This window comes from Melospiza melodia, chromosome 12 (genome assembly GCF_035770615.1).
Source record: "Melospiza melodia melodia isolate bMelMel2 chromosome 12, bMelMel2.pri, whole genome shotgun sequence".
NCBI classification, from domain to species: domain Eukaryota; kingdom Metazoa; phylum Chordata; class Aves; order Passeriformes; family Passerellidae; genus Melospiza; species Melospiza melodia.
In genome coordinates this window covers 14,474,784-14,500,833 of record NC_086205.1, presented here as the reverse complement: position 1 = coordinate 14,500,833, position 26,050 = coordinate 14,474,784, and the positions used below count along the sequence as shown (strand labels likewise).

The 26,050-nt window shown below is 39.9% G+C and overlaps 1 long non-coding RNA gene across 1 annotated transcript in view; it reads right to left on the bottom strand.

Annotated features, from left to right (window-relative positions):
* Window positions 1-3,986, bottom strand: part of LOC134423435 (uncharacterized) — a 466,039-nt gene extending 462,053 nt beyond the window's left edge. Inside the window, exon 1 of the long non-coding RNA XR_010029109.1 lies at window positions 3,896-3,986. This is a non-coding gene — a long non-coding RNA (uncharacterized LOC134423435). The remainder of the gene's footprint in view (window positions 1-3,895) is intronic.
* Between the last annotated feature and the right edge of the window lie 22,064 nt (window positions 3,987-26,050).

Below are 26,050 nucleotides of genomic sequence, written 5' to 3'. Positions count from 1 at the left end.
TGAAGCACACTGGCATAAGTTCCTGCTTGTGTTTTCATGTGCTGTGTGGGTACTTGCTATATTTAAAGCAGATTACTGTCCATAGGAAAAATAATTCATTTGGATCCAGTAGAAACGCACTGAGGTGTACAGCACACTTGTCAGAGAGATTAATGTAGACCTCAGTAATAAGATTCACCTCAGCTCTAGGGTTAAGCTCTATCTCAGCCTGCCTGCAGACAGACCAAGAAAGCCGCAGCAGCAGAACTCACCCACAGCACTTCCCCACACCGAGGCCAGCAAGTGCCAAAAGCCACACACAGCCCCAACAAAACCAGCCAGTCCCTTGGGTGACCCCAGCAGCTGTCTGTGCCAAGTCTAGGCAACATCTCTGAGTTGCTATCAGGACTGTTCAGGTAAAACCCAGAAGGAACCAGTGACCAACATTCTTTCCTACCCTTGGGCTGAGTGGGGCCCAGGCAGGCACCAGCTGGGAGCTGGGGAGACCCAGACCAGCATGATTCCAGTGCTTTCTGCCAGCTGGTCATAGCTCCAGGGATTCACCCCAAAACGTTAAATGTGCTTACATGTGAATCATCTCCCACAATAGCAAAAGACAAAAACCATTCTTGGTGTTACCTGCAGCTCCATGTTCTGGTTTATCTGATGCATTGTTCTTAAACAACAAACAAGAAGTAGAGCTAGGCCATGCCTAAATGGACTCCTTCCAGGCAGCTACCTAGAAGACCTCCTCGCTTAAGCAGGCACAACTTAAACCTTCTTGATGACAACAAAAAAGCCCAACTAACAGGAATCAGCTGCACAGCTGCCGCACTCACAAAGATGTTAACCCGTCCTCCAGCACAGCTGATTCTGCAAGCACAAATGACGACCATCTTCCTCTCCCATCAAAACCTGCAGCCCTCAAACAGTTACTGTATTTAAACAGTTTTTATTTCCCAGGCATGAATTCAGTTTCCTACAGCATAATTGCATCACTTGGGGTAACTCTGAAATGCCCCAAGATGTCTGATTAGGCAGTCCCAAAAGCCACTCTTGGACCAAAAGCCAGTTTGTAGCCAGATGTGCTATAAGTGAATAAACTAAATGGGGTTATAGCAAATTAAACAGAAACACATTTTGTAGGTGTTCCATACCTCTTAAAGACATTTGATTCCTGTGAGCATCCATGAACTGCTGTGCTTTAACAGTAATTGGAGATGAGAACAGAGAATGAACTTTCTTTAGTTCATTACTCCCTGTGACAAGAACAGGTTTTGCTAATGTAAAGTTAAAAAATAGGGAAGCTGCAAATTTCCCCTAATAGAAGCTAATAAAATGAAATAGTCTTTAAAAAGCATCAGTGGATCTCTTGTTGCTTGGAGATTTTAAAACTGCACTAGCCAAAACACCAAAGCTGGTACACAGCAATTTTCTTCAGACAGGAAATTGATCTAGAAAAGGAAGAGAATTCTTTGTTACAGTGAATTGATATTTATTCCACTTGGGTTAAAACAATGCAATTGTAAAGAAGCAGTAACAAGTGTTTCATTTTGCAAGACTCAAAAGGCACGGTGAAAGACAGAGATGTTCAGGTCATGTGTTGGTTATGTGTGTTGTCATGTGCTGTCACCTGCAGAGCACTAACTGCTGCAGGCCAGGCTGTCCTCACTTACACCTCTGCAAATCCTGCTGAAAGCAAATAGGTTTGGACAAGTTTATTCAAAGTTGTCTCTTAAGAGAGAAATAAATGGGGGCAAAAAAAAATTTTAGTGATGGCCTCATTTAGCCTGTAGTGTTCCTGCAAACAGCAGAGGAGTTGGAAAGGAACATATCCACCTTGGCTTTCAGATTTAGCTGAGGATTACAGAGCTAACAGGGATCACAAAAAATCTTTTATGCATAGGAGAGGACAGCTGATAAAATTTCATGACAAAAGAAAAATTCTCCTTGAGTCATTGACACCTTTACAGACCTAGAATAACCAGGTTTGATTTTGACTTGAGAGATATTTTTTTCAAGAGACCTATCTCTGGAAGGCAAAAGTATATTCTTATCCTATCATCCCTTGTCCACAATGGCACACCACACTCTCTTTCTAGAAACTACATGTACTGAGATAATTAATATTTAGAAACTGGCAATTTTTCGTTCCAAAGAAGTAGTAACTACAGGTATCTACATAAAAAAGTTTTACAAATTAATTAACTACCCTTAATAATGATGCTACCAAATCCAAAGTAAAGCAATAAGGATAAGATGTGACTTGCATGGAGAAACAGCTCAAAATGAACAATGAAAAGAATGTAATGAAGATTATTATGTCACTATCATCAAGTAAGTAATGGCATTCCTGAGGGATTACTGTTACTAGGGAGGAACATGACTCTTAGATTAAGGTCAATCAATATAGAGCTAATCAGAAAACCATTGGCTCCTATTGATCTCATGCAGCAGAGCTGAGGTTAAGAACACCCCAGTGCTTGATCTATTGGCACTAGAAGGTGAACTGAGTAACATTAACATTTCCATAAGAATAAATTCTTTAAAGCAAACCAGAAGAAAGGTGGCCTCTGCACCGCAGAGTATCTACGCCATTGTCCTTACAGAAAAAGAACAAACTTTCTGCAGCTTTTTGGTGGATTTATTTTTTTTTTTGCCTCCATATTTGATGTAAGAGTGAGCCCTTACATCAAGGGCTAACCAAGCACTCATCTAACCAAGCACTTTTCCTGCAACTGGCAAATCAACAAAGACTGTGAATGCCAAAGGAGGTGGTGATGACCAGCTGGAGACAGTAATCTCTGGGATCTGTAAGGATACAAACCACAGTCTCACCCTAACATTTTTGCTTATTGCTCTGAGAGAAAGGGGCTACAGAGCCAGTTTTTCAATCCTGTCCTGGCTTGTGGAGCAGCATTTACTCCACTTTCTGTTTGGAAACATGCCCAGAAACAGTGTATGTGAACTGCCTCAGGAGATGAGCAGGTCTTTGCCAAAGTACCTCTAAAGAAAGCCAGGATCTCTGTTCTGTCTCTTACATGTGGAGCTGACAGTACCTCTTACAGTCAGCACATTCAAAGCTTTCCATGATAAGACCTATTTTTAGTTGTTTAGAACTTTGCCAGTGTTGACCATTCTGAGGAGTTTCCTGCGCTGCTGGGTGCTTGCCGCAAGCTGAAAGATTCTGGAAAGTGTCAGCTTAAACAAATGAGCCAATTTCAAGAAAGATGCAAGTGAATAATGATCTACAATTAAAAAAAAAAAAAAAAAAAAAAAAAAAAAAAGATAAAACAATTTCATTTTTTGATACCTTCAAGCTAGAGAGTAAGAAATTGAAATGTGGCAGAAGGAAAATATCACTGCAGTATCATGGTGTGAAAATCCTCCCAAATTTGTTTAAAATATAAGCTTCCAAAATTCTAGTTCCCACATGAACAGTTGAGACATTTGGTACAGCCTGACAGTAAAATTCTTTGAATGTGCAATTTCTGGCCTGAATTAAAGAAAGGTTTTTTTCTGCAATTGCACAATTGCCACGGTTAATTTAACACCACACTTGAGAAGCAAGAAAAGAGAAACTCCTCCTATGTTTTTGTAGTTTTGGCTCTGAAGACAAGAGTGAGCTGTGTAATTCAGCAGAAAAAAAACTTTAACAATTTGGAAAGACAAGAAGTTAGAAAGATGTAACAGTGACAGGGAGAGAAAAAAAAGAGTTTAGTAAGAATGACTGATGAAAATAAAAAGAATACAATTTAGAATGGAAGGCATGAAGACAAGTGGGGAATGGTGTGGAGACAAGATAGGTACAAATACAGGACCAGGACAACCCCAGGCAGTTGTCTCAGAAGAGGTGACATCCCAGACAGATGTTAACACGTGCACATTTTTGGACCTCTGTTACTTATGTGAGCACCTGTGAGGCTTCCCATCCTTCCTCCAGCGGGCAGGGTTTGGGTCCAGTCTGGTTTGTCTGAAGTCGTTCACTGTGCTCAGGAAGTGATCTGCTGAAAAGAAGAGATCAATAGCTTATTAGCATCTCCTTTTACCCAACCTACAGTTATAAAAGGTGGAGTATTTTGTGGGGTTTTAAGGATTATAAAAGCAAGCAACCCTTGGCAGGCATTTAGTCCCAGTAAGGGCATTAAATTGCATAATAGCAGTCTTCTGTTCTCTTTTTCTCAGCAGGGTTCAGTTTCTCCCTTCTCCTGCCAATGTAACCCTTTGTTGGGGAATATGGTCAAGACCTGCTAGACTTGAGCACAGCTGTTAGTTATTAAATAAAACAACAATACATTCTCTAGTTTGCAGGTTTCAGAAACTGGAAGTGGTTGACCTAGGCATACACTGCCTAGGAAGGGCTGTTTTCCTCTCTTGTTTTCTGCTAGAATGTGTGGGACTGAAGGCTCTCCAACAGTATTCTGAAAACCTTGATCTTCTAATCAGAAATCAGGGGCATGCAATGAAGGACATAATTTATTAGCTCATGAGTTTTATGTGGCGTGATTATTTTGTATAGGATGATGGAGGAACAGAAGGGCAAAACTTACCAGTTGCAGCTGTCAAGGCAATGCAGACTTCACTAGAACCATAATAAAATTAGAGAGATGTCTCTGATCAAAGAAAGTGGTGCTCTTGCTTTTGAACTCATTCTGAGGAAAGGCTCAGTCAGCACTTCGCTACTGTAAAACTGAAGCCCTCAACCTTTGAAGTTATTAAAGATTTTAGAACATTTTTTGCAATGAAAAAGCAAAGTTTAGCTAAATCTCTAAGTACATTATATTTGAAGTAAGCATTTCTTCTAAAATCCTAGCTAAGTGTTTCACTTGCTGTTCTAAAGCATTTTTCTGATGTTGCTTCACACAGCTAAGCAATAACTGCATCACATTTCAGCTTTCAGTGGTTTAGTCAACATTGTTCAATTTACATGGAGAAGAACATTTTGGAAGGTACAAATTTACTCCCTCCAGCTGCCTGCAGAATTAGCTAATAGGCATGATTATTTTATTTCAGAGACATCCAGTTCTACCCTACCCCTAAGGAAAGGATGTCTGGGATATGAGGTAGGTCATTCCTGCGACAAAGTCTAGAGATATCTGCAGTGCAGGCACAAACTGCAATGCTGCCAGCCACTGCTAAAGACAAATATTGTGTTTGTTCTTGTGCCCTAGATAAGAAAATGGTGCATTGGAGGACCTGTATCCTCTGGCCTGTGTTGAATAAGTGACAGTGGAGACCACCATGCTTTAATTACAAGTCCATCTCCATAGTCAGATTGTCCCTCACTTTCCTCATGGATAATGGATACAGAAAGGCAAAGGACACATGTATTTCTACTGTTTGATTATAGATGAAAATCAGATACATGTCAGATTAAATAACAGATTTGGTGTTTAGATTCTGTGTGAGCAAAACCTTTCCATTTTCACAGGCAAAATACTGTCAAACTATGGGTAACTTTCCACCACTTTGCCATTCCTCAAGCAGAAAATCCCACAGAGGTTACTGGTACCTTTGTGAGGCTCTGGCAACCTCCACAGCTACCTGTGGGCACTCTGAACTGTTTCCTTTGATGTTAATAAAGACTTGGATGTTTGTGTTTCCCCACACCCTGTAATTTTTTAACCAGTTCTTAACCCAAGCCATTTTTCTGTTCATCACAGAGCTTCCAGCCACTAGTCAGTGGCTATTCAGCTTATAAGAAATAAATGATCAAATTTTCAGCAGGATCCTTCAAGATTAATTTAAGATTCTGCATGGGAGAAACAGAAGGTTTATGTGAGGCTTTAAACCTGTTTTTAATGAACTTGACCAGATAGTTTTTTCTGCTGTTGACAATAAAATATCTTGTGCACACAGTCAGTGTAAGACCAGAATTGATTGAGTTTTACAGCCAAACAGTCACTGCTTATTTAGTTCCACATTTGCTGAATGCGGTCTTCTTTCATTTTCCTTTCCCCAAAGGAAAGAGAGAAGTTAAAAGAGAAATGAGCATAAATGAGTTCCATTCCTTACCTCTGAGCTCCAAAGACAGGTTTTCTCTGGCAGGGGTGATTTGTCCTCCCTTTCCCAGTCACTCTGCTGTGCTTAGACACAGTTTTTGCAGAGGAATGCTACCAGGTAACATCAGGACTCAGTACAGAACCTAACCTGTTAACTAGCCTTTCAAGCAGACAAGCTGCCACTTTATGGGCAGCTGGGGGTTGCAGTGCTTCCCTAGTGCTGGCTCCTTTTCAGATTATACATTTGGGATAGCAGCAAGAGAGCCTCTGCTTCATTGATCAGCTTTATCAGTGCACTGCTGTACTTCCAGTGACATCTCAGAATAACATAATGAGTGTATAACTTCACAACTTCACCATAGGCCTGACATTTTATTAGTGCACCAACTTTGTGAGCTACATTGCATTAATTATGCTAAATTACTAAATAGACACAGCTAAATCCAGATACGGGAAAATGAGCCTTCTGCTGTAAAGCAGTTTCTCTTGAAAATAAAGTCATTTCACAAAGTTTAAATACATATCTTTGCTTACTAATAATAGTGTTCTTGATATACAGAATATTTTAATTCTACAGAGTCTTTCATGTTCCCTGAGTCGTTAATTTGACTAGCAAATTCCACATACTGCCTGGAAGCAAAGATCTTCTTGTTGCATAAGTCCACAATGAAAGATAAAGACAATAGACAATTAGACTGCATCTCAAATTATGGGTTTAAGACAGCATCCAAAAGCCTTAGAATATGCCAAAAAATGCCTATGAAAAGGGACCTGCATTTTTCTTGGGTATTTGACAGCTTTTCTTCCTTATTCCACAGTTTTAAACATAAAGTTGCTTCTACATTGACTCTCTATTTAACTTTAAATTTTGTAGCCAGGAGCCTTTTGGGACTATCTGATAACACACAGAGTTCCCACAAATGGTAGCATTGTATTACACCCTCTGACTTCACAGATTCCAAATTTTCAGCTCTCGGCTAACAAAGCATTTCTGAAAACCTTCAAATACCACCCCAGAAATATAATAATTTTTGCTTGCTTAATTTAGAATTTCATGATTTAGACTTTTCCCAGGACATTTTCCAAGACAAGTTAAAATTTGAATTTACATAACTTCTAAGTTGCACTTTTTAGATATATTTCCATTACCATCAGCATCATGAGTCAAAACTATTGTAAGGAAAAACAATTTATCCTGCTTCAAGTAGCAAGTTTTTTATTTTCTCATGACCCTAGCATCTTGTTAATATTTTCTGCTGTCTTTTTCCAAGACCATTTAAAATATTTTTCTTCTTCTTAAAGCAAAATTCATTTGGGATAATAATTATATTTAACAAAAAAGAAGAAAAAATTTCTACTTGGAATGATTTATAAGTCATATTACTTTACATTCATATATTCCAGAATGATTGCTGACCACTCATGCTGACCACTCAGACCAGGGTCCTGGTCTGACTGAAATTTGCATATTGCAGTTACTGATAATCTAAAAATATTCTAGTATGTGAACTTGCTTTCCTTGGTAGCATCTGCAATGGCACCTCAGTGATTTTAAGGCCTACATATCCTTTTTATAATTAAATTGGCATTTATGTAGGAGCCCAATTGTGAATGTTGTACCCCCAGTATTCAATGCACAGACCTGCTGCCCCTGGATCACACAGGAAAGCATTTGCATGATTTGGGAAAGCCCGGTGTGTTCCTCAGCTGGTCTTTAGGCAGCTAAATATACCCAAAATCTGGCATTAAGTCATAACTGACAGTGACACTTGGTTTATAAACTTCTTTGCCTCTTGCTCTGATTCACAAATATTCACCTTCTCTTTGGCATGGGAGAGAGAAGCAATCCAGCAGCCTCCATGCAGCACACTCATGTTCTGTGGGGGATAGGAGACACAGCTTAAATCACTGAAAGGACTTTCATTGGCTTCTACAGGTTTTGCATCTACCCACCACTGACAAAAATCTCTTTTGATTATTTTCAACAATGCCACTTTTCATCTATTTAATTATTCCTCACAAAATCCCTTAAAAGGTTTTATGTTCTATATAATGCATAGCTAAATTATACTGATAAAGCATAACGTGACACCATTGTTTCCCAGAAAAAATGGTCATGGCTTTTGTTTTATTTTCTAGATGTTTAATGCTTAATTCTGCTATTTCTTTGAGCAGAGAAACCAAGGTATATGGTGGTTTCCAGCAAAGATCAAAGAAGAGCTTATTTTCATGGCTTATCGATAAGAAAATCTTTCATTTTCCCAACTAATGTTTTTATTCATGGGTTGGAAACTGAGATAAACTCCCACAGAAGAATAAAAAGGCATTTACTCTCCTGTGAAGGCTGCACAGTTAGAAGGAAAGCAGCTCCTGCCAGACTGGTAAATCCCTGACTGAATGGAGAGCACAAAGCAAGGACAGTGTTAGTGCTGCCTCTTCTGCAGCACTGCCCAGTCAGCACAGGGAATTCCTCCACCAATAAAGGGGGAAACGAGGACAAAGTGTGACTTTCTGGCTTGAGACAGCCAGAAAAGTCCTGCTTTTTTTGCAAATGGCATTGCTGCTGTTCTTCTGTTTGTTCTCCCAAAAGATGAGGAGAAGAATATTTACCTTATGCAATATATGAGAATAAAAGCACAAAAGCATTGATAGTATAAGCTGCTGAGCAGTTCTAACAAATAATATGCCATTAGGCCAGGAGCTGCCAAGAATCCTAACCTGAAATCTTCAAAGAATTCTGCCATGAATATCAGAACACTAGAGACAATTAGGTATGTTTGATTAGGGTATAGGAACAATGTATGATATAAGAATATATATTACCATGTTCTGAACCTGAATTCAGTAACGAATTCAGAGCACAATTAATTACTAGCCAAGGTTATATCTCCAGAAATAACTAAGTATGACTGGCAGGACTGCCCTGATTTAAACCAATGTCCATCCTAAAAGTGAAGGAGCTGTGAGAAATAAGGCACACACAGAATCCCAGGGAGAATGAAGCACATTCATCTTGTCTGTACTTGCAAACCATCAGCCTTGAGTAAGAAAATACATATGACTACAGTTTTCTAATAAAAGCCTGCTTTATATGAGAATGAGATTCATTATATTGATAAGGATTTTAAAGTATTCATTTTGGTTACTGGGGAAAAGTCAGAAACAGAATTGTTTAGTAGTAATTTTTTAGCATTAGAGGAAAGTTTTGGGATGGGCTGATCCTTGATTGGCAACACTGCCAAGGGAGCAAACAGTGTTCAGTGTGAGTGTGTGCTCAACCCCAAACCCTCAGTGAAACACAAGGGCTGTGCTCACACGTGCACTGCAACTCACAGCTCATCACCCAGAGAGCACAGAGCCTCCTGCTGCAAGGACACAAACTCCCAAGAGTGTCATTTTGGCTTCAAATCCACTTCCATCCTGGATAAAAAGCCTGAACTGAAAGCACATTTCCTTGGCCTACAGGAGGTGACAGAGCTGTGTTCAGGTCTCCTGGCCTGCAGCCCTGTTCCATTCCACTACAAGGTTTAGAAGTTTTCCAATGAGGAGCCTTAATTCCAAGTTCTCCAAATGACCCTGATGAAGTTAGGGAAAATTGAAATATATACATATATATATTTAAACCCACCACAGAGCTTCTTATTGGAAGAAGATGGTTTGGCTGCTGTGCTTAAAATGTAGAAAAGGATTGTGGGTTTTCTTCCCTCTGGATTTTGTTTTGCTTATTTTACAAGGCTTACATCTCAAAAAGGTGACTTATGTTCCAAAGCCATGTGTAAGTAATTTACATAATTTGGTATAATTTAGGAAAAAAAACAGATCATTGAAACTCTGACCCAGTAAAGTACTGAATGTGAGCTTGAATGCCAATATGAATAGCTGGCTTTTCCTAAAACTGATCTGAGCACTTGAGCAGGCAGTGGCATGAAGAAGTAACTTGCATGAAATCCCCTCAACCATCCAGCAGCCCCACAGTGTGACCCCTATGCATCCCCTGTGTGCCCCTGGTGCATCAGCACATGCCATCAAAAGCAGACAAGTGCAGGACACTTCAGGACAACCCTTAGAGGCAGCACTGCTGATTTTTCATCCATGGAAGTGTCCAAGTGTGAAAGAGAAGTCAGGAAATGAGAAAAGGAACAGCTACAGAAAACTGGTGCAGTGACCCAGAGGGTAAGATTAAATTATTAGGTAAGAGATAGAAAGTTTCCAGTATGTAATATTTTAACTAAAAGTCTAGAAAAACACCAGAAAAGTTGTGCTGACAACCATTTTCACTCAATGCTTTCCTGCATTTCTTATTCTATCCTAATGTGTCAATGTAACAATATTGCCTATCTTGTCAAGGATTACAAGGAAAGACACAAAAAAGGAAAAGCTGAAGAGACAACAGTGAAAGAGTAAACATAAGTAAGAGAAATGTGACTTGACAGGAATGTTTCAGGCTTTTTTTTCTCCTAAATATAACTGCATTTTCTTAGGGTACAGTAGTGTTTAGATTCTGATCCACATCATAGTGTTTATCAGTGTTTACCATGCAGGAGTCGGTGTCATTCAGCCTTCATTCTGATTACATTAGTCATTACAGCAAGTCCATGTTACAGACTTCTCACCCTTCAATTCTGGTTTCTGGTTATCTCTATCAAATCTGGCAGCCTCTCACCACCAGCCAGTTCTGATGAACACAAGGGAGTTCAGCAATTAGGAGGAGCTGAAGGCAGGAAGACCTGAACTTCCCCTGCCCTGCAGAGGCCTCTCACATCACTGCCGCCAAACATCAAGTCTAACAACTTGCTGTGTCTTGTTTTCCAAGATCTTACTTTAGAAAAACTTATTTTGTTTGCCCAGACTACTTCTTCCTCCAAATGGATGTAACCTGGCCTCTCCTCTTTTCTGCCAGGAGTCACTACAGTCACATTTTTGGAGGACATTCACACTTTTACATGAAATAGAAAAAAAAAAAAAAAAAAAAAAACCAGAAACCCCAGTACTGCAGCTAGGCTACACAGCTGAATTATACCCGGGAAGAAAATGTGACTACAGCAAGTAGAGCAGGACCAGTTCTGCAAAGTGTAAGGTTTATACAAGTCCATTAGTAACAAGGAAAAAACACCTCTAGAAATTACTGTTTGCCATAAGCATCAGCATTTCACAGTGCTCTAAAGATTTGTGTTGGTATCTATCATTTAAAACACATGGACACACAAAGCAAGCCAACCTCCAGCCAGATGCAGCAGCACAATTTTCAGAGATAAACCATGACCTTATCTAAACACTCGTCCCAACTCCACTTCTTGTGCTCTGAAAGAGCAACTTTTAAACCAAAGTGCACTGGTGAACTTTGCTTTCCCAGCAAATGTCTCTTTTTTTTTTCCCTTTCAATAGAAACACTTTTTTTGTGTTTCTGCTTGAAAACACTTTAAACTTAGTTCTGTAATTTCTGATATTACTTGAGCAGAAAGCAACAGGGGCTTCTAAAATGATGTCAAAATTTCATTGCAATGATTTTTACAAAAAATATGTCAGTAATTATTGTCATTTCAGCTTCCAATGTATCCACTGTTCACAGCAGTGTTTACAGTCCTTGTCATACATACATGGTGCTGGAACTGTTCTCTCACAGTCACTGTCATTGTGCCAAAGCCTTTGGATCTGAACCTGGATCCATCCAGATGCATTTTCCAAGCTAGCCAAAGCAGCAATTCTGAAATTCAGTCTGCCTTACAGTTTTATGGAACATTACTCTGTTCAGATTACTCTGGCTGCAAATGACAAATAATACCTGTTCAGCATAAATGAACTGGTACAATGTTAACTTGTCAATAATTTAAAAACTTATCAGAACATGCCCAGATTTTACACAGAGTCAGCATTTTTGCCATGTGCCCATAGCAATTTTTTCAGTACTAAGAGGGAGTGCTAAATTGGGATTTATTATATCATTAAAACACAACCCAACTCTGCAAGCTGAGTATCTGGATAGAAGCACAGTCTCCTGAGTGGGAAGCTCTTAAAATCCATTGACAAATTTAGGAATTATCATAAAGGGAATGTATAAGGTGATAATGGAGACACTGGAATGGAACAGATTGAAGTTTAACACTGTCTCTGTCAAGGTTTAATATGACAAGAATTATAAAAGGCTCAAAATCTCCAATGTATCAAATGCTCCGAGTTCCATGCTAGGCACTGCGGGGAATTGCAGCAGGCACTGAATCCAAGTAGCAACAGAGGGACATTCACAGCTGCACCTTGGTCAGGCCCTGCCCTCAGAGGCACAGACACCCACATTTCCCTGCACGGCTGGGGGCTATGTGCCCCAGCTCCTCACATCCCCAGGCAGACACCAGCACATTCTGCATTCCTTCAGCGTGTCAAAACCACCTCTGAACCCATGGGAATCCACTGGAGTTACCCACATTTACCACCTCCAGCCTAAAGCCTGCTGCTCCCTTTTAAGATTGACAAGACTTGGCAGCATTGCCAGGAGGCATCGACCTCTATGAGCAGCTTTAAATTAAGTAAGAGCCTCTAAACTTCATTACATGTGGTACCCAGGAAGGCTCAGCTGAATGAAGAGCTTGCAATAATAACTCAGCACAATAATTACACCACTCTGTGTAACTGTTGGTTTGAAGCTCATCCATAACCTTCAATTTGGGTTTCACACACACGGTTACCATTGTAGAATTGTCATTTTAGCTCTGGTTTGCATAGATTTTTGTTTAACAGTTTCAGCTACCACTTGTGCTACATCACTTCTTTGTGACGACCTTCTCTCAAGATCTCAGTTCTTGGCGAAGAACAGTAGATTAAAATAATTGTTATTAATATTTTACCATACTGGTTCTTTTCCAGAACAGCTTTGTTATTTCATCTCTTTCTCAGTATTGGTGTGTTTTCTGACTTCAAAATCAACCTAAAGTGATTATTTTAAAAATTATGTAATTTTCATTATAGAAATTTCTATTATGCGGCATTCTAGTAAACGATATAATGATCAAAGTACCGTAGTTCCTAGAACATGCTCTTCTCACATAAAGTCCTTTTTTTCCTATTCTGACTAAAACAGGAACTTTTGTTACTTTGAAAAGCCCCCATTTCTGATACAAAATATATACTTAACATTTTAATGCAACACCTTCTTAGCTGCTAGAGCTGTTGGTCTAGCATTTCAGTACGATCTGCGCTACTGATTTTACACTTTAAGAACTTAAGTCACTTTGTTAAAATTTAAAAAAAATCCAGATATAGCAGAAATAATTAATCATTTATGTTTTATAATATGTTTCATGAAGAAAAATTAAATTTTATGGATTAGTTAGCTGCCTGTGAAATAACGTTGAATATAAAGACCATTTAATGATAGCAACCTCTGACAGAAAGTAAATGGTTACTTTTCCAGCTGAAGCTGGAAATTCAATAATTTAATGTCAGTGCAGTACCCTAAATGCACACTGGGGCATTGGCTGATAGTGGAGTGGAGTCCTGCACGTAACCCTTGGGAAGCTCTCCCCTTTAGGCATGCAGAATGGAGCCTGTGCAGTCTCTGCTCTGGGACAGGTTTGTGCTGCTCTTTGGGGCTGGCTGTCATGGTGAGGATGGCTCTGCCGCGGTGATGCTGAAAAACAAACTCAGAATCTCAAATGTCAATTTTTGTTCCAAAAGCCACAAGCATGGATGAGAGCCTTGGCTGTCACAATGCTAGAATGGGTTTCAGCTGCAGCCTAAATGATTTTGTGGTGCCAGTGGCGCCTCTACATTTAAGGCAGGACAGAGGCATTTCCTCTCTTGGGGACCCCATATGCTTAGAATGCCATGCACATTTTTGGTGCACAAAATGACACCTTTCTTCATATGAGTTATTAACTGCTATTGACATTACCTTCTACAGTGTCTGGTCAGCTTCTACAAGCCTCAAGACAGGGCTCATATCCATCTTCAGATTGAAATAGGACGAGACAGCAGCTCAGAGGGAATTTCTGTAGCGTGCAAGTGAGCGAGTGACATGAACACACCCAGTGGGGGTTTCATGGCAAGCAGGAGGGACCTGCACTTTTCCAAGGTGCAGTTTGTGCCCTAAGCCCTGTCAGAAATGCCACCTGCCTTGCTGAGAGGCTCCCTCTGGCCCCCAAAAGCACTGAGGCAGCTGAAAGCAGCCAATCCCCAAGGCCAGCCCTGCTCTGTAAAAATAAGAAGCTACTTCAGCACCCCTACTTTGTCTCTGCCTTACTGATTTGAAATAGCCCATTGTCTGACCAAGGATGTGCTGTGAGGGATTTGGGTATTGTGTTTTAGAAGTGCTGAAGGACAGCTGTACCACAGGGACAGGTCATTAGTGTTAATTATTGGCTCTGCACAGTTACTCGGTGGGATATTGGGTGATTGCTGCTCTACTTGTTTTCTTTCTGCACTGGTTGTAGTGTTTATTCATCAGTTTTCTGTGCTTTCATTTGGTTGATTGTCATGCCCAGAGAACAGAGTTCTGGTCCTTTTATAAATTCAGAAGAAAAAACTCACACAAAATAAAGTTGCTCGGGCATTAACCTACATTCAAAAAAATGAACTACTTTGCTGATGTGCAGTTTTAATTGTGCTTTTCTTGATGCAGAGTAAAATTTTATGCTCAGTGTAAAATCTGAGCCTCAGTGGAAGAAGCCATTCTGGGGACAGGGACAAGTGCCAGCCACGTTTTCAGAGCCCCCCTGCCACGCCAGTTCAGCATCCAGCACCTCTGGGCACAGAGCACACACTGCTGGGTTCAGCCATCACTGACATATTCTCCAGCAGAGATAAATAACATCCAGCTCCCAGCTGACCATCCATGCTCACCCAGGCCAGCTCCAGGAGTGTCCTGGGTCCTACCCCAGCCCCACCCAACCCCTCCCAGGGTTTTTCCCAGCAATGGAAACAAACCTAGGATGTAACTGCCAAGTGAACTGGTTCCTGGAGCTGATTCAGAAATCCTGGAGCTTGGTTTTCCTCACAAGTTTCAGTTCAGCTGCCCAAACAACTGCAGGTTCGCCAGTGTCTGAGTGAGGGCGATGGCAGGGATACAGAGCTGAGGGTGCCACAGGGGAGAGATGAACCTGCAGGCTCAGCTGCTTTCTGGAAACTTTCTTCTGTGCTTGCTTGGCTTTTCACAGCTACAAAGGCAGGCAAGGAGCAAAAGGTTCTTCTCCCAGTAGCATATGTGCAGATCAAAGAGGATTCTTTTCCTTACACTTATTTCCTGAGCCAGTATTTTAAATCTTTTCTACAACGTAAACCTGAATTTAATATCAGTAGTATCAGAAGTATTTGGACAGGAATTAAGATCTTCCTCTCTAAAGTCTCATCTCTATCCTACTCATCAACAAATACTGTAGCTAGGTTCTGGTTTTGTGTCCCATCTAGTCTAGGCTAACAACACATGAATATTTAGTTATTCTAGATGCATATCAGTATAACTGAAAGCATAATTTTTCTCTCTCTTAACTAACCAAGCAGAAACAAAAAAAAAAAAAAAAAAAAAAAAACAAAAACTAAACAAATGCTCTCTCCAGGAAAAACAAAATAAAACAAAACTCCGTAGCTTCAACCTAACACCATTTACAAAGAACAAGACAAAGCAAAACCTGAAAACTGTAAAACCTAAAATCTCACCTCCCATAACACTGGCAAAGGTTGCCCGGTTTTGCCCCACCCTCTTGCTGCTATCAACTTTCTCTTGCAACCTCTTAAAAATATTTTCCACATTGGTTGTGCATTGTATAAATTCAAATGAAAAAGTAACACACATATCTTAAGCCATCTAATAAGCTTTGATTGTAAAACTTAAGTTGCTCAATAAACTTTCCTGTGCAGTAAAATCTGCCAACTTCATAGCCTTACAAAGCTCTGAGATCCTGAATTTTTTAACAAGAAAGTAAAAAGTGAAGTTGCTATTATTGCTATTATTTTAGATAACTTGGAAGGGTTTCTGAAAGTTAGATACAGTGCCCGAGGCCACTCCACTTGAAATCTTAATCATCAGTGTCTCCACCACTTTGGATATGAAAGCTTTATTAAAACAGAGCTAATAGATATTTTTAAGAGTCTCTAGCCTTTAAAAGTGGTAGGTGCACACATAATGCGCTATCCCCTGAAGAATTATTGGCACAGATTTGATATGACCTACAAAATTAAGCCATGGCTTCACTACTTCAGACTTGAACTCATGAAACCTCTGCATTCATTACATTATTACTCTGTTCTACAGATACAGAATTGAACTTCAAATCAATATATAATCCAGTTACTAACCTTGTGAGCAACAGAGATGTTTCTCAATATTCTTTCCCCCTACTGTAAATGCATGCAGGGGCTGACAGACTTTTTAATGTTTCATTGTTTATCATTTGTTTCATGATTGCAGAAGGAATACAATTTTGATGGTTCTCAAACCAGAAATCTCTCTGATTAGAAAACATTTACCAACCAAAAATGAGCAATATCTAAACAAAACCTCCTCAAAAATCTGACATGTGGCATCCACAGCACCACCACTGGAAAATAAAGTACTGTGTGTATCCTAGAAAGATACATTGCATCAGTTAAAGCCGAGATGGTGAGCACTGCACACGAGCTCTTGGGGGGGAATGATCTCTGATTCTCCTTGGTTTGCACAGCACCGAGATTGCCAGGCTGGATTCACCAGCCTGGCCTCCACTGCTGTGCTGTAGATCTCACCTGGGAATTCAGGAGGACACTTTGTCCTCATTTCCCTTAACAATTACGCCATCTCCACTGCAGGGACAGCTCACAGTGTGGCTCTGGGCAAAAGCCTCCTGCAGAGGCTCTGCTGGAAATGCATCAGCACGGCTGATCCCAAGGTCACCCCCAAAGCCTCTCAAGAGCAGCTGCTCAAGTTCCTCCCCACCTTTTCTCTCCTGCTTCAGCTCTAAGATTGATTCCATTAACAGATGCACATAATATCTGATTTTACCGAGTGAGGTGTAACACTTGTTGCCAAATTATTTAATTGCTTGGGAAGCAGAAGCTCCAGACACAAATGTATCTCCAGCAGAACCATTAATATACAGCCTCATTCAAAAGTTTGCACAGACACTGTGTCTTGGTACCCTGACCTATATAATATTTTGGGTACTTTAGGATGTTGAAACTGTGACCTCTGCATATTCTCTTTCATACTGATAAAATAAACTAAAAACTTAAGACAACTCATTACTTCAATTGCTTGCAAGTTTTAGGCAGTTGGCAGTAAATTTCGTTTTATATAAATAAATGTTATCTCATTACCAACAATCTCCATTAGGATCTAGCAGACCATGAAATAGACTTTGCAAGATCAAGCAGTGTGCTAAGGCCCAGAAAACCATTACTTTAGCTCCTAGCTCCAGAAATTATGAGGGAAATGAAGCACTATATTGCAGCGTGAAGCACACACACTAAACAAGCCTTTTTAGTCAAGGCATTAGGAAAAGAAGCACAGATTACTCATTACTGTGAAAAGTACAGTTGGGTTATTTGGCACCTGCCTCTTAGCTTAATTTCCTACTGTTATTAACTTCTTACTGAATGTACTTTTTGCAGAGGAGAGGCTGTAATACTTCTAGTACAGGATCATGAAGGACTCATTTTAGGCACTAGGGGAGGCAAATCTATTCTAACATATGACCAAAAACTACTTACCTGTTCAGAGAAAGAAAATATTTACAGATCTATGGGGGAAAAAAATTAAAGTACCACAAGAAAAGCCAAAAATATTACTTTGAATGCTGACTAAAGTATCTGAGTTTCCCTACTGTTTGCATAGAAATAATGTCCAGTTTATAAAACACAATGAGTGTTAATCTCCCCATGAGGCTAAAAGGATATATTTTAAGTCAGTTCACTAAAATAACAGAGGATAATATTTGGTTCCCTACATGCCATGAGATCCCTAAAGCTCAGGCAAAATGATACATTACTGAGCCATCCTATCCACACTGGTGGGAGAACAGTGATTTTTGTTTTGTAATGGAGCTGCGGCTTCAAACTTAACTGTACCTCTCAAGGTTTCTGGTCAAGCTGGGTTTGTAGAGAAGAGAGAGCCAAATTAGTAAATCCTGAGAGGGAAGATTAGCAGAATCAAAAACTAAAGATATTTTCCCATCAGCACTATTTGAGAGTCTACAGTCTTCCCTCCAAACCCCAGCATTGCTGTTCTTGTCGTGTGGTGAAATGGAAAAAAGGGGAAAACAACTTTAGGATATGACACAGTCCACAGCAAACATGTTTAATTCACTTAAGACCTAAAGAAACAACTTCTTGCTCTTAGCTAAAAAATATATTTTTCAGTCCATAAATATTTTTAAAAAAGAAAAAAGAAAATTAACGTAGCAGGTGAACTGCTGGCCAAAGGTCAGTGCATTCATGAGAATCATCTACTCACTCATCTAAGATAAAATGTTGTGATCCACAACAGGAATGCTTTTGAAATTCTGTATTTAGCACTTCTTCCAGCCTTACTTTTCCTGAATCCATATTTTAAATTATCAGCATCAATTTTAAATTGCCATTTAATTTAATATGATCTTACACAGGTGACAATTGAAACCAAAGTTTTGTGACACAGAAATCAAGCCATCACAACAATATTATAATAATCATAATGGCAATACAGTAGCTTCTACAAATGCATTCAGACACAGGTCTACAGGAGTTTTAAAATGTCCATAATTGATAAATTAAACACACTTTTGTGAGAATTTACAGTGCAGTTATCCAGAAATTCCAGCTTTGACTTTTCAAAATATTAACAGTAACCAAAATTCTTTTCAGAATCTGCAGTTATTCTGTGAAATTGGTTTTGTTATAGCTCTATCATTATTATAGAATCAAAACTAAAAGAAAAAATGTATTTGTTTGCCATGATAGTGATGCTTACAGTAATAGCAATTCTACAGGTTAAAAGTCAAGGTATTATGAACACTGTATTCTTAAAAAATAAATGAGGGAGACATTTGCAACCAATTTCATTGTATTCTCTCCTTCAAATGTCTCTGGAATTAGAGTCTCACGTGTATTATATTATTTCTTGCAGTCACACTCTTGAAATCAGTTGAAAAGCTTCTAAACCAAGAGATCCTGAGAGCTTAAGACTAAGACTGTAATTCCTTTGGGCAATTATAGGTTTTTCAGCTTTAGCTGATAAACAAGAGAGGCCAGAAGAGCCAGGCCACACTTTTACTGAGGGTCCCTGATGCTCCGTTCCTGCAGCTCCTCAGCCCGGGCAGCAGAGGAACCCCAGAGCAGCCACTGCCTTTCACCCCTCCCTTGGTCCAGCTCTGGGGCCATTTGCCACCATTTTTGCCATCATGCAGCCAGTAGGAAACGTGAATCATGTGTGGGACTCAGTGGAAGATCACCTCCTCCACCCCTGATCACTGGCACATTTCAGGGTATTAAATCAGTGCTGAACTGTGCAGCCCCGGGGAATTGTTCATTTCTGTGGAGGGAATTTCAACTGCTACAAACTCAAATCCAGTTGAGAAAAATACTGCAGGCACTAATTTATCTGTCTGTTTTTGAGAGATATAAACTCACTCACCACAGGGAACTCCAAAGAAACTCAAAATCACGCTGCTGCTCTGAAGGGGATTTAATCCTTCAGTGAGTTCAGACACAGCTGAACTGTTCCTCTGTAGCACCCATCATCCAAATGCCTGAACCAGTCTCTCACGAGTTAATTTCCATTCATCCCCTCCTGCCACAGCAAGACAACCTTGGGTAGCTCTTTCCCACAGAGCTTTTCTGATCCTGTCAGAAAATATTTCCCATTTCCCTCAGTATAATTAGGTCGTGTTCAATATATCACTCATCATCTGAGCTCATTCATCAACCCTCCTAACAGGGCAATATCACCTCCAAAATCCAAGAGACTTAAACTAAGCATAAATTGTTGAAATAAACACATTTTCCCTTATAACAGCCACCTTTGTGAGTCTCCCCTCCACGGTTCCAGCTGGATTAATTTAGCATTGCCTTAGGCCAGGCCTGGGTTAAGGTTTTACAGCAGCCCACACCAGGGTGAGGTTTGGGACTGTGACTGAGCCAGGCTGGATAATGCACCAGTGTTCCAGCTGCTGCTGAGCCCTGCTGCCATCCTGGCAAAGCCTTCTGCAGCCCCCACAGTGCCCCAGGAGCAGGGGAGGGCAGGAAGCAGGGAAGGGACACTGGGGACACCCCTGTGCCCCACTGTGGCACAGCAAGGAGCTGGGGCTGTCCTGCCAAGGCAGCTGCTGCTCCAGGACTGCCTGGTGGGACGTGGTGGGTGACTCCCGTTGTGCCACTGAGGTTTGTCCTCCACCTATTAAAATGTCTTTATGTCAGCCCAGGAGTTTTCTTGCTTTTGCTCTCCCTGTTGTCTCCACCAGCCAGAGACTATTCACATGATGAGATTTCACTGCTCAGGTGCCAAAGCCACTGGACATTTAGCACAGATGTTTCTGCATTCAGCTTCCTTTCTCCCTCAGAAATGATTATCACAATTTATAGAATAAGAGTCATAGGAGCAGAGGGATTCAACTGCTGCTAAATTTCCGCCTCAGAACAATTTGTCTTTGTTCTTTTAAAAATATTTCTGGAAATGCTTCTATGCCCCCAAAGCAATAGAGCTTCAGTGCCATGTCATGCAATGACCTACATATGCACAGAGGACTCTTGGCAAACAAACTCAACAGAAAAGCCACTCTTCTAAAACACTGAGAAAGGTTGGGGATGTGCAGGCTAGCACATTTTATGCAGGCACTTTCAAACCAACAGAAAATAGATTTCCTCACCAAGTCTCCTCTTTTTTAAACAGTCAGGTTGAAAGATGGACAGTTCCAGATGGCACTTGGGTGAAAACATGCAGCTTCACTGACAATGTTTGCCAAAAATGTTTAAGAAAACCACAAACAAATAAAGACAAAGTTTTAGAGCAGCATTGTAAGAAATGGTTTCTTAGCTCTTGAAAATTTAACAGAAACAAGGGGAGATTGTATGGCGCTACATTTTTTTGAGGACAGATTTTTCTCAGTTTCCTTGCAGGAAAAAAAATAAATCTGTGTTTACCTGCCAAAAGGCAGAGTGTCTCTGTGGAACAGGCCTCTGGAAACCCCAGCGACCATATCTGAATGCTTGGAGAAAATGACAGCTCTGCACATCTCTCATCAAGGATTAGTGTGTTGAATCTGAAATACATTTTGGTTTACTCTAACCACTCTTAAAGGTTATGAGCCATATATAATGGAACTGTGACATTTCAGGAAATATTCATCTTCCAAGTTCAAAATACCGAAGAACCTTTTTCAATTTTAGCCAGCTCTCCTATGCACACACTACCAGAACAATCACTTTTAACTTTTACCTTTTCAATTGCATTTGGGAAATACTAAATGACATTCACATCCCACATTCATGTGTATCTCTTATGTCAGAGAATCCATGGCATTAAATTTTATATCCATATAGCAGCATTGTATTTATCTGCTAAATTTATATTTATATATTACATATATATTTATCTGCTATATTTATATAGTATATGGCTGCTATTCCTTTAGCAGAATTTCCTGAATATTATTGCTTCATTTTTTAATTTATTTCTTTTTTAGTTAATATTGAGTAATTCATATTTCTAGAAGTAGGTTTTCAATTACTGCCTGAAGGAGCCTCTCCATTATGAATGGAAGGACCAGAGTATAAGAACTTAGTTAAGGGGTGGTATTAAGTTGCACCCTCAATGAAGCCAGTATTTTTAAAAATGAATGCTGTCATGCCAAGGCAAAAGAAATTTTATTTTCACTGAGGTTAAAGTTTTACCATAACTACTCAAAGACAGTTTCAAAAAACTGAATCAATAAAATTATGTTTCCTTTGTAAACCAAGGAAGAACAGTGCTATACCACCTACCTGTAGATACAGGAGCTCTTTGATGAGAATGTGCTACAAATATAAAAAGGATGATGCATTCTTTTTTAAATCAATCTGCTCAATTTGCTGCCCCCTTTCAGTCAAATATTACTCCAACTGTAAGAGGAAGTTGGAGATCACTCTTCCTTTAAATGGATGTTTGATTATAGACTTAAGTTAGCAAAGAAGCAAAACCAAATGGTACTACCAGCGTCTGGATATTCAACAGCTGAAAATCTAACATACAGACTCTACTATTTACAGAGAATAATCCTCTCACTATTATTAAAGCCTCTATCTGCATGATTAGCTTGATGTAGTCATAATAATAGTTTCCTAAATATTTTGCTTCTTTTTCATTTTCTATTCTGATCATTAAACCCAAAATTTAATGGACAGCAATTGCAGTGCACGTTAAGGCCACATAAAAACTAGATGTAATCAATTTTCTCTGGTGTCTAATATAGGTTTACAGAAAGGATGAATATGCTCATGGTCCTCAAATGCATTTTAAACAAACACAAATGTAAACTGCATTCTGTGCAACTTCATTTAAACTTCAATTTAAAGTGTCTGTTTAAGTGCTTTGCTGAATCCATTCAGCCCTGTGGTACAGGGAAGATCACAGTGTTCAAATCTTAATCTTTCAAAACCAGTTCTAATAGGAGAGAACTCTTCTCAAACTGAGAGGACAACACTGGAGTAAATGGAATTGGGAGCACAAATGTTTATCTTTTTCCCAACACAGAACAAGGAAAAGTTCCTGCTGGAGTTCTGGAGTTACCTTTTTCCACAGAGGTTTGCATTGTGAAACTCTGTACAGGAGAACATTAACTTATTATGGCATAGCACAAAAATGCATTCACTTCACAGCATTGTACATGTGGATTTAAAAGCTGAAGAAAAACTATAAAGAAAACTGTATACACATAACCAGGGAGAAAGGTGGGGAAGAAGCAAAACATCTGAAAATCAGAATCATAGTCTGGATTTTTCATGTGCTTTACATTTCAGGATTAACCAATTCTTTGCCACCCCTCAGTCTCTCTCCTGCACTTCGACTTCCTTACTACAATAAACCACAAGCTATTTTCAAGCCCTGCTCTCAGAGGACTCCTGGGCTGCTCTGAGCCCACACACCTGTATTTTCTTTCTGTGAAACCCAGAATGTGCAAAGGAAACCAGATGGGAGATTATGCCAATCCTACTGGGCTTGAAAACACTTCCTGCTTCATTCTTCAAAAATAAAGTATATAGATGTTGTAGCACAAACCTTGAACATTCAGTCCTGTGTGAGAGATTTTCACAGCTGAGCCACACTTTAAAGCCATGAATGTGGCACTTTACTCACCCTAAAGGATTGCTTAGCACCCTTCCACAGCTTCAGCAACTCCCAGGAGTTCCCTTGGGGAAAGACTTGGCCTAGAACAGTCTGCATAAAATCTCCACGCTGTACAACTGCAGTGGTTTCCTAAGTGTCCTTCACTGCTGGGAGCTCACCCTTTCCTTGCTGAGTTGTGAGGTGGTGAGAAATTCCCTCATTCCCACAGCCAGGGCGCCTGTGGCCAGGAGAGCAGGGCAGGAGCTCAGGCAGGGACCCACAGCAGCACCTCCAGAGCTCACCAGGTTTGTTTGCTGCCATCTCCTCCCACACCATTTGCTGATCCATCCACGGCCACATCAATACTCAACTTGAGCAGATTGTTTTTTATCTTTTTTCCTTTTTAATTTCTCCAGGCACTGTTTTGCTCCACTGAAAACCAAGGTGATACCAGTCTTTTTTTTAATGCAAATCTTACTGCTGTACATGGGTTCACTGCAATGATAAGGTTCTCCATCACACAGTATTGTACAGAGTAGCACAGAGACATTCTACACAGCAAACAGGAGAAGTGAGAGGTTTACCACAGCCTTTTGTACAATTTAACAAGCAGTTAATGCCCATGCTCTTTTATTACTAAGACAACAAGCTGGCAGTTAAGAGGCTACAGTCTAGAATTCACAGTACCAAAGCAGTTAAATATTACTGGATTTTAGCATATTCAGCAAGTAGGGTAAATGCTACCAGATTCTATTCAGCTTTGAAATGTGATACATATTAAAACATTCCCAAACACACTGGGAAAAATACCTGCAGATGTACAACCAGGATGAATATAAAGGGGATCTGTGAACATTTTGACCCCAACACTGTACTCAACATATAAAATAAATAAATTTTAGAAACAGAGCTTGGCTTTGAAGCCCCTGAATGCATGAAATACATTTCTTAAGAGACCAAATTACTTCAAAGCCCTTCCGACACCTTGGACATCTATCCAAATTACAAAAGGCATGGGTGAGCTGCTGTTCTTGTTTTGCCCTGTGGCTTGCTACAGACATCAAGGGCTACTTAGCTGTCTCTAAGTAGGACAACTAGCAAGAATCTAGAGGCCTTGAAAAAGCATAGAGAAGAATAGGCCTCAATACATAACACTAAATAACACAGATATTTGAATTACAAACACATGGTCTGCACACTATTAAGTGGTGTGCCTTTAGGGGAATCTGACCATACCTTTCAGCCACTGTGAATTACATCCCCAACAGACATTGGTGGAGAAAAAGTTCCCTGGAAACTGGGCTCTGGCCAGCTACAGGAATTGCAAAAGAATTTTCAAGACACACTGCTATCCCACAGTTAAACAGCATTTTCTTTTTACCTGGTACCTGACAAGGTGCACTGATCAGCTGCCCCAAAGTTCCTTTGGCAAGCTCCACTTGTCACCAGCCTGAACTAGGAAATGATTCCCCACGGCCTTTGCAGTCTGGGGGGCTGTGGAGGTGAAGCCCCTGGCCCTCCCTGCAGGATGCTGCTCCCAGAGCCACCACCAGCACCTGGCCTGAGGCTCCTTTGCCACTGGGTAAGGAAAAGCAGAAGTCAAATTTATTCTGGCTCTTGAATGCAAAGCAGAAAACAGCTACCAAAATGAAATCAACAGAACAAAAAAATCAACATCTACGTGGAACACAGGATGATCATGGGCTGCTGAACAGATTTCCTTCTGCAGATGTGACAGCTGCCTGCACCGAGGTGCTATTTCAGCAAACATCCTCCCTTCATTGTTTCTGCTTTGGAAGAAAAAAACTCTTATCCTGGTTCATGGTCTTCTAATTATATTTCTTTTCTTATTGCTAAATATTAAGCACAAAAACAAATCTTAAAAACAGACCCTGACCCCCCCAATACCTGCTTTTCCTGCAATTCATATGCTGATAGCATTGTATACCACATGCAAATTACCATGTGTTCCTCAGGGGAACAAAAGCTCTTCTCTCTGGATGACTTTCCAATGTGTGGGTTATTCAAACATGGTTCACTCTGCCTGCAATGCATGTGAAGTGAAAGCTTAACTTCAAACCCATTGCTTTTGTATATTGTTCATTAATCCACTTTCTCTAACTTCACCAGCTCCTTTCAGTTCACACCAACACACACCAGACTGCGGCTCATGTATTGGTACCCAAACACCCATAAATAATATACAAATACAGCACATTGCTTATTTGTTTGTAGAATAGAGAAGTTCTGGTAATCTACCAGTGAACATCTGTGCTACAGGCCAGCAGCACACACTACTCCATGTGTAACTGCAATTGGGTCCTTACTACGCATCCATTTTAGTTATGTGGGCAGCCAAAATTCAGTGTACAGAATGAACTGCTAGCCCACACACAGAAAAGAGCACATAGAAATCATAATATAAAAAAATTGGTTACACTTTGCAAACATGTTTGTAATTACTGCTTATTTATGGAAATATATCACAGCAAAATTTAAAAATTCTATTTAAAAGGCACTAACAAAAGTTGCTAAAAAGTGACTTTTGCAAGATTTTAACATTATGAAGGCAGCATAATTATATTGATCTCACAAAATATCATCAGTTGAACTCCAGAGAAGTAACAAATACTGAAAAAACAAGGAAACAAACAAACCAAAAATCACCTATAAGAATATATCTTCATTTCAAAATACTTTTGTCTCAAGGGAGATGGGTTACAATTTCTCATGTCTCAAAAATCCAGGCATCAAAGGAAACACCCTGCCTCAGTTGTACATCTAGTGAATTACAGATGTGTAATGTGTAACCTAGATGTGGTCCTGGTGG